We start from the raw sequence: 12500 nt of genomic DNA, 5'->3' as shown, positions 1-12500 counted from the left end.
GGATCAGCTCGGTCCCCCTCTGCGTGCTACTACCAATCCTATTATTGATCTGATCTTATACTGAGAATGAACTCTGTATGCCTAAGTCAACCTACGAAATGAGTGTACGGACGTTGAGCCGATCGGAGAGGCATACCGCACAAGTTGGGGATCGACCCGATCCCCCTCTGTGTGCTGTCGATCCCGCTGTCGATCTTGCTACCACAACCCTCGGTCCGACTGGAGCTTTGACATGGAATGAACTTCGTATGCCTAAGCCAACCCACGAAACGAGTGTGCGGGCGCTCAGCCGGCTGGAGAGGTAGGATGCGTAAGCCGGGGATAAGCTCGGTCCCCCTCTGTGTGCTGCTGCCAATCCTATTGCCAGTCTGATCTTATACTGGGAATGAACTCTGTATGCTTAGATTGGGAATGAACTCCGTATACCTAAGTCAACCCACAAAACGAGCATGCGGGTGCTGAGCCGACGAGAGAGGCATAATGCTCAAGCCGAGGATTGGCTCAGTCCCCCTCTGTGTGCTGTCGATCCCGCTGTCGATCCTGCTGCCACAACCCTTGGTTCGGCTAGGGCTTAGACATGGAATGAACTCTATATGCCTAAGCCAACCTAAGAAACAAGTGTGAGGGCACTCAGCTGGCCGAAGAGGCAGAATGCGTAAGTCGAGGATTGACCCGGTCCCCTTACGTGCTACCGATCCTACTACTATTCCTGCTACCACAACCCTCGGTCTGGTCCATATGCTTAGACTAGGAATGAACTCCATATGCCTAAGTCAACCCACGAAATGAGCGTCCGGGTGCTCAACCGACCAGAGAGGCAGAATGCACAAGCCGGGGATCGACTCGTTCCCTCTCTGCGTGCTACTGATCCCGCTATGGGTCCTACTGCCATAACCTTCGATCCGATCTTAGACTAGGAATGAACTCCATATGCCTAAGTCAACCTATGAAACGAGCGGGCGGGCACTACGTCGGCCAAAGAGGCAGGATGCATGAGCTGTGGATCGATCGGGTGGTAGGTGGGTTTAGGCACATCTTCATATTTCTGCCATGCCAATGCCATTTTTATGGCTTTTAAATTCATACAATGGTCCCCTCAGCCTTCACGTGAAGTTTCATGCCAAGATGACTCGTTTTCTATTTTTCACGATTTTTGAAACTTTTTATGGTTCGAGATTTTTCTAAATTTTTTTAGAAGGAGTTTTGGCCCCAAATTTTGTAGACGTGATCCTTGTATTTTTTTTGGCGTGCACAAAAACTTTTAGCTAAAAACTCGTAGGGGAGAAGATTTTGTGACCATTTGAAAAAGGTGTCCCTATTTCAGACACTTGAATGGCTGCTGGCAACAAACCTATAAAATCTCAAATGCTCTTTAAGGGGGTGTGAGTTCTTGAGGTTTGACAAGGGATAGGGGGCCAATATAAGGGCCAAGTACCAGCACCCATCGCACATCATGTGTGCATACACCTTGGCCCCCCCATCGTCGAAACCCCCAATGCCGTCTGTCAGGTTCTCCGGCGTGGTGCCCTAGGCAAAAGAAATGCGGCACCAGCACATGCCCCAGCCTAGCATGTGCACCGTGGCTCAAAATCAAACTTTGGCCAAGCCTTCGACCATCAATGGCACATGATGGCACATGGTGATGGCACATGCATCGACCATTATTGGCACAGGCTGCCCTTTCGTACGGGCACTTGCCTCGACCGCTATGGGCATAAGCTGGGCCCTAGTGCGGGTGGTTGCCTCGATCACCATTGGCACATGCCGACCCTTAGTGCGGGCGGTTACCTCAACCACCATTGGCACAAGTCGGCCCTTGGTGCAGGCGGTTGCCTCGACCACCATCGATACATGCTGGGCCATGGTACGGGCGGTTACCTCGACCACCATCAGCACATACCGAGCCTTGGTGTGGGTGATTGCCTCAAACACCATCGACACGTGCCGAGCCTTGGTGGGGGCGGTTGCCTCGACCACCATCAGCACAAGATGGCCCTTGGTGTAGGCGGTTACGTCGAACACCATCGGCAGGTGCCTAGCCTTGGTGCAGGCCATTGCCTCGACCACCATTGCACAAGATGGCCCCTGGTGCAGGCGGTTGCATTGAACACCATTGGCACATCCTAGGCCTTGGTGCGGGCAGTTACCTCGACCACCATTGGTAGAAGATGGCCCTTGGTGCAGGCGGTTGTGTCGAGCACCATTGGCACAAGCTGACCCTTGGTGCGGGCTCTTGCCTCAACCAAAATTGGTAGAAGATGGCCCCTGGTGCGGGCGGTTACCTCGACCACCATCGGCACAAGATGGCCCCTGGTACGGGCGATTGGGTCGAACTCCATCGACACATGCTGGGCCTTGGTGCTGGTGTCACGGGCTTCGACCTTAGACTCAGAATCCGTACGGCCTTAGGCTTGGAATCTCCTCCTTTATGCCTAAGTCATCCTAAAACACAAGCGTGCGGGCATTAGAATAATGGGAAGGGCTGATTACGCAAGTTAAAGAGAAACAAGATAACAAGGCAGAATGCTAGAATATGTTATATATTCACTGAAGCAGAAGTGTTTGATGGTGTTCAAATGAGGGTGAAGCAGCCCTCTATTTATAGTTGAGGCTCCAGCTACACTTAATGGCAATATCCCTAGAATATAGGATTAAATCATGGGATTACACAAATTACAATCAATCAAGATTCTAACTCCTGATTTCTAGGGTCAACCAAATCTGCCAAGAGGCTCCTGCTGATCCTGCATGCTTTCAGAAGCTTCCCTTACGTGTCCAACACCTTGGGCCCTTCTGGATGTGGTACAGGTAGCCTGAATACCAGGCCTTGGCCTCACGGGCTGGCCTGGAAGCTGGGCGGGCGTTCTGACCTCATCTTTTAGGCCTTGCACGTAAATACCCGCCAGTGCGCCTAGTCTATGGGCCTCAACCTCTAGCTCACCTACTGGTGCGCCTGATGTGCCTGGCGTGCCCACCCAAGGTGTGACATTCTCCCGCACCTGATTGTGCAATGCCCTTATTGCATCTTCTGCATGGTACTGCCTAATCTAGTCCCCGAACTACCATAAGTCATCTGTTGGTTCCCAGCTTGCCTCACTGTTTAGAAGTCCCTTCCAGTGCACCAAGTACTCTTGTCTTGGTTGATAGTTCTTCCGTCTCACCTCCTGGTCAGCTATGATGCTGTGGACCTCCTTTTTATATGAGGCCCTTGCTCCCAATGGTGCACACTTTGACTCTGCCCATCCTGGATCTCCCTCATCCTCATGGAATGGCTTGAGCATGCTCACATGGAAAACTGGGTGTACCCTTGGCTTGGGTGGCATATCCAGCTTGTAGGCAACCTTGCCTACCCTCTTGACTACTCGAAAGGTCCCTCATACCTCTGGACTAGGCCTTTGTGCAACCCCCTGTGGTGCACAATGGAATGCAGCTTCACCAACACCAAGTCTCTAACCTGGAACTGCACGTCTCACCTATTTTGGTCTACCCACTTCTTCGACATCTTGGCTGTCTTGTGTAGGCAAACTCTGGCCAAGTCAGTTTGCTCCTGCCATGCCTTAGCAAACTTGTTAGCTACTGGATTTGGCCCTATATAACTGTAGCAATCGAACTAGTTGTTAGTGGTTGTTACCCTGTCACAACCTCAAATGGGTTCTGGTTCGTTGCCTCACTCCTTTGCAAGTTGTAGGAAAACTGCGTAACGTCTAGCAGCTTTGGCCAGTCCCTTTGTGTGGCACTCACATAGTCCCTGAGGTAGACCTCCAATAGTCCATTCACTCATTCTGTCTGCCCATCGGTCTGTGGATGCATGCTAGTGGAAAAGTTCAAGTCTGACCCCAATAGCTTGAACAACTCAGTCCAGAACTTGCCCATGAAATGCCCAACCCGATCACTTACAATGGTCTTCAGCACTCCCCAGTACTTAACCATGTTCTTTAGGAATAATCGAGCTGCCTCCTGGGCTGGGCACTCCTTGGTTGCTGGAATGAAAATTCCATACTTGGAAAACCTGTCCACCACTACCATGATGCTTCCAAACCCCTCTGTCTTGGATAGACTGACTATAAAGTCCAGAGAAACACTTTCCCATGGTCACTCTGGCACTGGCAATGGCTCCAAGAGACCCTCTTGTTTCTTGAGCTCCATTTTATCCTATTGGCACACAAGACAAGTCTTCACATAGGCCTCCACATCATCCCTCATGTGCGGCCAGTAGTACCGATCCTCGATCAGCGCTAAGGTACGGCTCACTCCTAGGTGTCCAGCCTACCTTCAGTCATAACATTCTTGCAAAACTTCCTTGCGGAGCTTCCCGTGCTGCGACACAAATAGTTTACTACCCCTGATGTACAATAAGCCACCCTGCAACCAAAACTGCCTAGTCTTACCTTACTGGGCCTTGGTTGTAAGATCATGCGTAAGTCTTTTTTTGATGCGTGGCACCAGTGACCCCTTTGGTTGGCTAATGGCAGTAAGGTTAGCCTTCCTACTCGGGGTGTCTGCCACTTGGTTTGCCCGTCCTAGCTTGTATTCCATCTGGAAATCAAATTCTATAAGAAAATCTTACCATCTCACTTGCTTGGGGGACAACTTCTTCTGCATCTAAAAGTAGCTAGTTGCCACATTGTCTATCTTAACCACGAACCTTGACCCCAATAGGTAATAGCACAAAGTCCTCAAGTAGTGCACCACTGTAGTCATCTCCTTCTCTTAGACTGTGTACTTGCGTTCAGTCTCGTTCAGCTTCTTGCTCTCGAATGCGACTGGATGTCCCTCCTGCATCAACACACCCCCTATGGCAAAGTCTGATGCATCTGTATGCACCTCATATGGCTTGGCATGGTCTGGCAAGGCCAAGACTAGCTCCTCGATCACAGCCTACTTTAACCTGTCAAAGGCTTCCTGGCACCCTGCGCTCCACTCCCATGCTCTCCCTTTCTTGAGCAAGTCAGTCAATGGCGTGGCTATTGCTGAGTGGCCTTTGATGAAGCACCTGTAGTAGTTAACCAGCCCTAGGAATGATCTCAACTCAGTGACCTTGGCTGGCAGTTGCCATTCCAGGATGGCATGCACCTTGCCTTCATCCATGCGTATCCTACCACTTCCCACTATGTGGCCAAGGAACAGGATCTCCTGCTGGGTGAATGAGCACTTCTCTCTCTTGACAAATAGCTCGTGCACCCGTAATACCTTGAACACCTGCCTCAAGTGGTCTGCATGCTCTCCCAAAGTCTGGCTGTAGATCACAATGTCATCAAAATAAGCCACAACAAATCGATCAAGGAATGATTGAAGTACCTTGTTCATAAGGGTGCAGAATGTTGCTGGGGCATTCGTGAGTCTGAAAGGCATCACCAAGAACTCATACGAACCATACCGAGTGACACATGCTATCTTTGGGTCATCTCCCTCCGTGATCCTAACTTGATAGTAGCCCTACCTCAAATCCATCTTGGTGAACCACCTTGCGCTTCTAAGTTGATCGAACAAGTCCGCAATGAGTGGGATGGGGTACTTGTTCTTGATGGTTAGCTTGTTCAAAGCCCAGTAGTCTATGCATAGCCGTAACGACCGGTCATGCTTGCGTGGGAATAGAATCGATGTACCATAGGGTACCTTCGATGGCCTGATGAAGCCGACATCAACTAACTCTTTGAGCTGCTTCCTTAACTCCTCCAACTCTGGTGGGGACATTCGGTAAAGGGCTCTAGATGGTGGCTTGGCCTCAGACACCAGCTCGATCTTGTGGTCCACCTTCCTCTTAGGTGGTAGCTGACTAGCTAGCTTACGGGCATCACATCACTAAAGGTCTTCAGCACCTTCAGTACCTCCAAGGGTGACTCGATCTCCTTCTCCTTTGTCTCATCATATTTCAAGGCTGCCAATAAGGTGTCTTCTTCCCTTTTTACCGCCTTGGCAAATTAGATGGCTGACACCACCCGCGACCCAACTCCAGACCCTCTCCTTAATGGCACTAGGCATTGGCACCGTGCATCCAAGATGCAAACACAATTGGCAAAAGGCACAATGAGGGTGTTAATCCGAACAAGGAAATCCAACCCAATCATAAACTCATAGTCATCAAGGGGTATTACCTCTATGGTTTCCTTACCTTTCTAGTCTCCAAGTTGCAACTCCACTCCCCGTGCTACTCCAATGGCTGGAACTTCCTTAGAGTTCATCATTTTAATGGTACCAGTCCCTTTCTGCACCTTTAGTCTGAGCTTTTAGGCTCCATCACCTAAAATAAAAAGATGTGAGGCACCTGTGTCCACTAGTGCGCTCACCTTCTGACTTGCAACCATTAGATCCGCAAACATCAAGCCCTTTGAGTTACGGCTCCCCTTACTCTGGACAGCATTAAGCACTAATGACCCAAGCTTTGTTGCCCTTAACTCTGGCTCCTCGTCAGACTCCTTGTCTACAGCAGCCAGCTTGGCCTTTTACGGGCAATTACGTGCTATGTGGCTCCCTCCACATAGGTAGCATGCTAGTGGCTCTCGATCCCCCTTTGCTTTCCACTTGCCTGCTGGTGGCTTCCTCTCGCCATCCTTGGTTGAACGGTCTCGATCCCCTTCCTTGGACTCCCAGTCACGATCCTTCCCCTTGGACTGCTTCTTTCAATCCCTATCGTCCCTGCCCTTACCCTTGGGCTTAAAAGACTCGAACTTGTTCGGAGGCTTGAACTCTATCAAGGCCTCAGCAGTAGTCATGGCTTTAGCCAAGTCATTAACTCCCCTTTGTTGTAGCTCATGCTTCACCCACGACTTCAGCCCATCCATGAAAGCAAATAAGGCATCCTTCTTGCCTAGATCTGAGATTTGTAGCATCAGTTCAGAAAATTTTTAGACATACTCCCTTATGTCCCCTTGCTGGCTAAGTCGGTGTAACTTTGCCCACGCCTCATCATCGGCATACTTCAGGTAAAATTGCTCTTTGAACTCCTTTTAGAACTCTGCCCAGGTTCCAATCTTGGCACTCTCACGCCTGACATCATCACACCTACGCCTCCACCACAATAAGGCTAAATCAGTGAGATACATAGCAGCGGTGCTTACCTTTATCGCCTCGTCTTGCATGCCCATGACCTAGAAGTATTGCTCCATACCCCAAAGGTAGTTGTCTACTTCTTTAGCTGCCCTAGTCCCCTTAAACTCTTTAGGCTTGGGGACATCCAATCTGGACTTGGACACTCCAACAAACATGCCATTCCCAATCGCAGTCTTGCAAGCAACGAGCTCACTGGTAAGCTCCTCTATCTGCTGATGCATGGCCTCTATGCTATTGTGCAATGTCAGCACTTCAGCCTCCAAGGCCCCATTCTTTTGGGTGAACACATCCAAGCCTTTGTTGAGAGCAGCTTGCAGCTCACTTTGGATCTCCCCCATGGAGTCTAGCGATGCAATGTGAGTCTCTACCTCCTCAAGCATCTCCCTCATGTCGGCCATGGTCACCTCTACCTTGGCTAGCCTACCGTCTATGGTAGACCATATGTCTCTAGAACTAGCTTTTCTACCTCTTCCATGCCCATGCTCCTGGGCCTCTGGTTGTTGGTTAGCAACGTCACTTTAGGATGCCATCTCTTCAATCACGATCTAACCTGCACAACAAAAACACGCAGAACCAAACTTGCTCTGATACCAACTGTCATGGGCTCCGACCTTAGACTCAGAATTCGTGCGGCCTTAGGCTTGGAATCTCCTCCTTTATGCCTAAGTCAGCCTAAAACACAAGCGTGCAGGCACTAGAACAATGGGAAGGGCTGATTACGCAAGTTAAAGAGAAACAGGATAACAAGGCAGAATGCTGGAATATGCTGTATATTCACTGAAACAAAAGTGTTTGATGGTGTACAAATGAGGGTGGAGCAGCCTTTATTTATAGTTGAGGCTCTAGCTACACTCAATGGCAATATCCCTAGAATAAAGGCTAAAATCATGGGATTACACAGATTACAATCAATCAAGATTCTAACTCCTGATTTCTAGGGTCAACCAAATCTGCTAGGAGGCTCCTGCTGATCCTGCATGCTTCCAGAAGCTTCCCTTGAGTGTCTAGCACCTTGGGCCCTTTTGGATGTGGTGCGGGCAGCTTGAATGCCAGGCCTTGGCCTCACGGGCTGGCCTGCAAGCTGAGCGGGCATTCTGACCTTGTCTCCTAGGCCTTGCACGTAAATACCCGCCAGTGTGCCTGGTCTGCGGGCCTCAACCTCCGACTCACCTGCTGGTGCGCTGATGTGCCTGGCTTGCCCACCCAGGGTGTGACACTGTCAGTTGCCTCGACCACCATCGGCACATGCTGGGCCTTGGTACGGACGGTTACCTCGAACACCATCGACACATGCTAGGCCTTGGTGCGGGTGGTTGCCTCGAGCACCATCGGCACAAGCTAGCCCTTGGTGCGGGCTCTTGGCTCGACCACCATAGGTAGAAGATGGCCCCTGGTACTGGCGGTTGCATCAAACACCATCGGTACATGCTGGCCCTTGGTGCGGGCAGTTGCCTTGAACACCATTGACACGTGCTGGGCTTGGTGCAAGTGGTTACCTCGACCACCATCGGCACAAGCCGGCCCTTGGTGCTGGCTCTTGCCTCAACCACCATTGATAGAAGATGGCCCCTGGTGTGAGCGGTTGCATCGAACACCATCCGCACATGCTGGCCCCTGGTACAGGCGGTTACCTCGAACACCATCAGCACGTGCTAGGCATTGGTGCAGGAAGTTGCCTCGACCAGCATCAGCAGAAGATGGCCCTTGGTGTCAGCGGTTACCTCAAGTACCATCGGTAAAAGATGGCCCTTGGTGCGGGCGGTTCCCTCGAACACCATCGGCAGAAGATGGCCCTTGGTGCGGGCAGTTGCATCGACCACCATCGGTAGAAGATGGCCCTATGTGCGGGCAGTTGCCTCGACCACCATTAGCACAAGCTAACCCTTGGTGCGGGCTCTTACCTCGACCATCATTAGTAGAAGACGGCCCCTGGTGCAGGCGGTTACATTGAACACCATCGGCACATGTCAGGCCTTGGTGTGGGCACATGCCTCGAGCTGGTGTAAACGGTTGCCTTGACCACCATCGGCACACACTGGCCCTTGGTGCGGGCACATACCCCAACCACCATCGACACCTGCTCACCCTCGGTGCGGGATATGCTCACTTGGAAAAAGTGTCCCCGTTTCAAACACTTTAATGTCTACTGGTAGCATATATGTAAAATCTCTAATGCATTTTAAGGGGTGGTCGTCCGGCACCCCCTCTCCCCCCCACGGAGGGAGTAGGTGTGCGTGATGGGCGTCCCATTGTGTACACTCAAGGCAATGTCCTTCAAGGGAAATACAGGGCATGCATGCCTTCCGGTCGTTTTATCTGACGATTGGTTGCTCTGGTAACCGGTAGGCGCCCATAGCCCCGACCGATTAGCGTGCATTCAAAAAAGGGGAGCCGAGCTCAAGCCTGTGCACATGGCGGATGCTGCCCTAAACCCCAGACCAAGTCCCTGAATCGGGCAATGGCTCCCTAAGGTGGTGTGAGCAGAAGTCGCAGTTGCGGGCTTGGCCTGACCAGGTCTCTCGATATTTGACAATCTCACGGTCCCTTCTCGTCCACCACAAAAATGCCTAGGCCTCGACCAGGCCGTGTACGTAGCTGATGCTACCCGAGACCCTAGGAACAAGTCCTTGAATCGGGTAACGTCTCCTTGGAGTGGTGTCAACGGAGCTCACGTGTGCGGTCTTAGCTTGGCCAAGCATTGGTGGTGTCACTTTGTTGTTACCTGTCGGATGGCAGGGGTAGTCTCGTGGCCCTTGCTCATGTTTTACTCATGCCAAGTGGTTGTGGCATGGCCTTGCATGTCGTTTCCTCTGCTCACTCATCAAGTAATAGATCGGGTGGGTTGTGGACCGACGTGCATGGATGCTGCCACTTGTACGTAATGGGCATATAAGTAGTGCTATGGTTGTGTGTGTAGATAGGCTCCGTGCTCTATGCATCGAACTGTCAACTCATCATCCTCTTCAATCTCCCCCCATGCGCTCGTCGTACCCAGGGGGCACGATCGAGATCATGTGTTACATACCTGAATCGATAGAAATCGGATGTCTCACCATCCCTCATCCGTCTCGTATCCCGAGGGGCCATGGGTCAAACGTCAGTCGTGGTCGGTGTCCCAAGCGTGCCACCCAATCTTCCATAGCCGCATTGGTGCACCAGTGTTCGATCGTGCTCTCAGATGCAGAACGTTTAGCGGGTGTGGGCTCTTAGTCCCCGTTCGTCCTATGCTACGCATTTCACGTGCTCGACACGCACAATGCTTGCGCTCTGTGTCAGGCTCTCTCCGTCGCTTGGTCGGTGCATCGAGGCCCATGCGGTGCCAATGTCCCGAAGGAATGCTACCTGGTTAATCCTGCCAGTAGTCATATGCTTGTCTCAAAGATTAAGCCATGCATGTGTAAGTATCAACTAATTCAGACTGTGAAACTGTGAATGGCCCATTAAATCAGTTATAGTTTGTTTTATGGTAACTGCTACTCAAATAACCATAGTAATTCTAGAGCTAATATGTGCAACAAACCTCGACTTCTGGAAAGGATGCAATTATTAGATAAAAGGTTGACGCGAGCTATGCCCGTTGCTCTGATGATTCATGATAACTTGACGGATCGCACGACCTTTGTGCTGGTGACGCATCATTCAAAATTTTACCTTATCAACTTTTGATGGTAGGATAGTGGTCTACTATGGTGGTGACGGGTGACGGAGAATTAGGGTTCGATTCTGGAGAGGGAACCTGAGAAATGGCTACCATAGCTAAAGAAGGCAGTAGGAGCGCAAATTACCCAATCCTGACACGGGAAGGTAGTGACAATAAATAACAATACCGGGCTCCATGAGTCTGGTAATTGGAATGAGTACAATCTAAATCCCTTAACGAGGATCCATTAGAGGGCAAGTCTAGTGCCAGCAGTCACGATAATTCTAGCTCCAATAGCGTATATTTAAGTTGTTGCAGTTAAAAAGTTCGTAGTTGGAACTAGGGTCATCCGGTCCACCTCATGGTGAGCACCGATCTACTCGTTCCTATTGTCGATGATGCACTCCTGGATTTAATTGCCCGGGTCGTTCCTCCGACGCTGTTACTTTGAAGAAATTAGAGTGCTCAAAATAGGCCTACACTTGTATACATTAGCACGGGATAACATCATAGGATTTCGGTCCTATTGTGTTGGCATTCAAGATTAGGGTAATGATTAACAGGGACAGTCGGGGGCATTCGTATTTCATAGTCGGAGGTGAAATTCTTGGATTTATGAAAGACAAACAACTACAAAAGCATTTGCCAAGGATGTTTTCATTAATCAAGAATGAAAGTTGGGGGCTCAAAGATGATCAGATATCATCCTAATCTCAACCATAAATGATGCCGACCAGGGATCGGTGGATGTTACTTTTAGGACTTCGTCGGCACCTATGAGAAATCAAAGTCTTTGGGTTCCGAGGGGAGTATGGTCGCAAGGCTAAAACTTAAAGGAATTGACGGAAGGGAACCACTAGGAGTGGAGCCTACGGCTTAATTTGACTCAATAGGGGGAAACTTACCAGGTCCAGACATAGTAAGGATTGACAGACTGAGAGCTCTTTCTTGATTCTATGGGTGGTGGTGCATGGCCGTTCTTAGTTGGTGGAGCGATTTGTCTGGTTAACTCTGTTAACGAATGAGACCTCAGCCTGCTAACTAGCTATGCAGAGGTGATCCTTCATGGCTAGCTTCTTAGAGGGACTATGGCCGGTTAGGCTAAGGAAATTTGAGGTAATAACAGGTTTGTGATGCCCTTAGATATTCTGGGGCCACACACACGCTACACTAATGTATTCAATGAGTCTATAGCCTTGGCTGACAGGCTCGAGTAATTTTTAAAATTTCATCATGATGGGGATAGATCATTGCAATTATTGGTCTTCAATGAGGAATTTCTAGTTAGCGCGAGTCATAAGCTCGCGTTGACTAGTCCCTACCCTTTGTACACATCGCCCGTCGCTCCTACCAATTGAATGGTCTGATGAAGTGTTCGGATCGTGGCGACGTGGACGGTCTGCCGCCCGTGACATTGCGAGAAGTCCACTGAACCTTATCATTTAGAGGAAGGAGAAGTCGTAACAAGGTTTTCGTAACAATGAAGGATCATTGTCATAGCCCCGCTCGACGGATGACCCGTGGATGCGTTAATGAAACACTGAGGGGGCGAGGGTGCCCCCACACCCGGAGCCTCTTCTGACCTCGAGCGGGCATGACGGTTGCTCAGTCCCCCCTACGGGGTGGGTGAAACGATCAGCATCATCTCGCCCGCTGCCAAACAATGAACCCCTGGCACAAATCACGCCAAGGAATCGAAACAAAAATGGAGCGTGCGCGCCATCGCCATCCCATCCGCGATGCATGTGCAGGCGGCTCCACGACTCCTTTTGTCGTGAAAAAACTAAACGACTCTCGACAACGGATATCT

At 50.4% G+C, this 12500-nt stretch overlaps 1 non-coding gene and 1 pseudogene across 1 annotated transcript in view; both read left to right on the top strand.

Moving 5' to 3' along the window:
• The first annotated feature begins 10389 nt into the window (after positions 1-10389).
• Positions 10390-12184, top strand: LOC149517436 (18S ribosomal RNA; annotated as a pseudogene).
• A 295-nt stretch (positions 12185-12479) lies between these two features.
• Positions 12480-12500, top strand: part of LOC149517435 (5.8S ribosomal RNA) — a 156-nt gene continuing 135 nt past the window's right edge. Inside the window, exon 1 of the ribosomal RNA XR_016344612.1 lies at positions 12480-12500. This exon is cut by the window's right edge and continues 135 nt beyond it. This is a non-coding gene — a ribosomal RNA (5.8S ribosomal RNA).

This window comes from Durio zibethinus, chromosome 8 (assembly GCF_047325235.1).
Source record: "Durio zibethinus cultivar Kanyao isolate XHJ-2024 chromosome 8, ASM4732523v1, whole genome shotgun sequence".
NCBI lineage: Eukaryota > Viridiplantae > Streptophyta > Magnoliopsida > Malvales > Malvaceae > Durio > Durio zibethinus.
The sequence above is the reverse complement of the archived record's forward strand: the minus strand, read 5'-3'. Positions and strand labels throughout refer to the sequence as shown.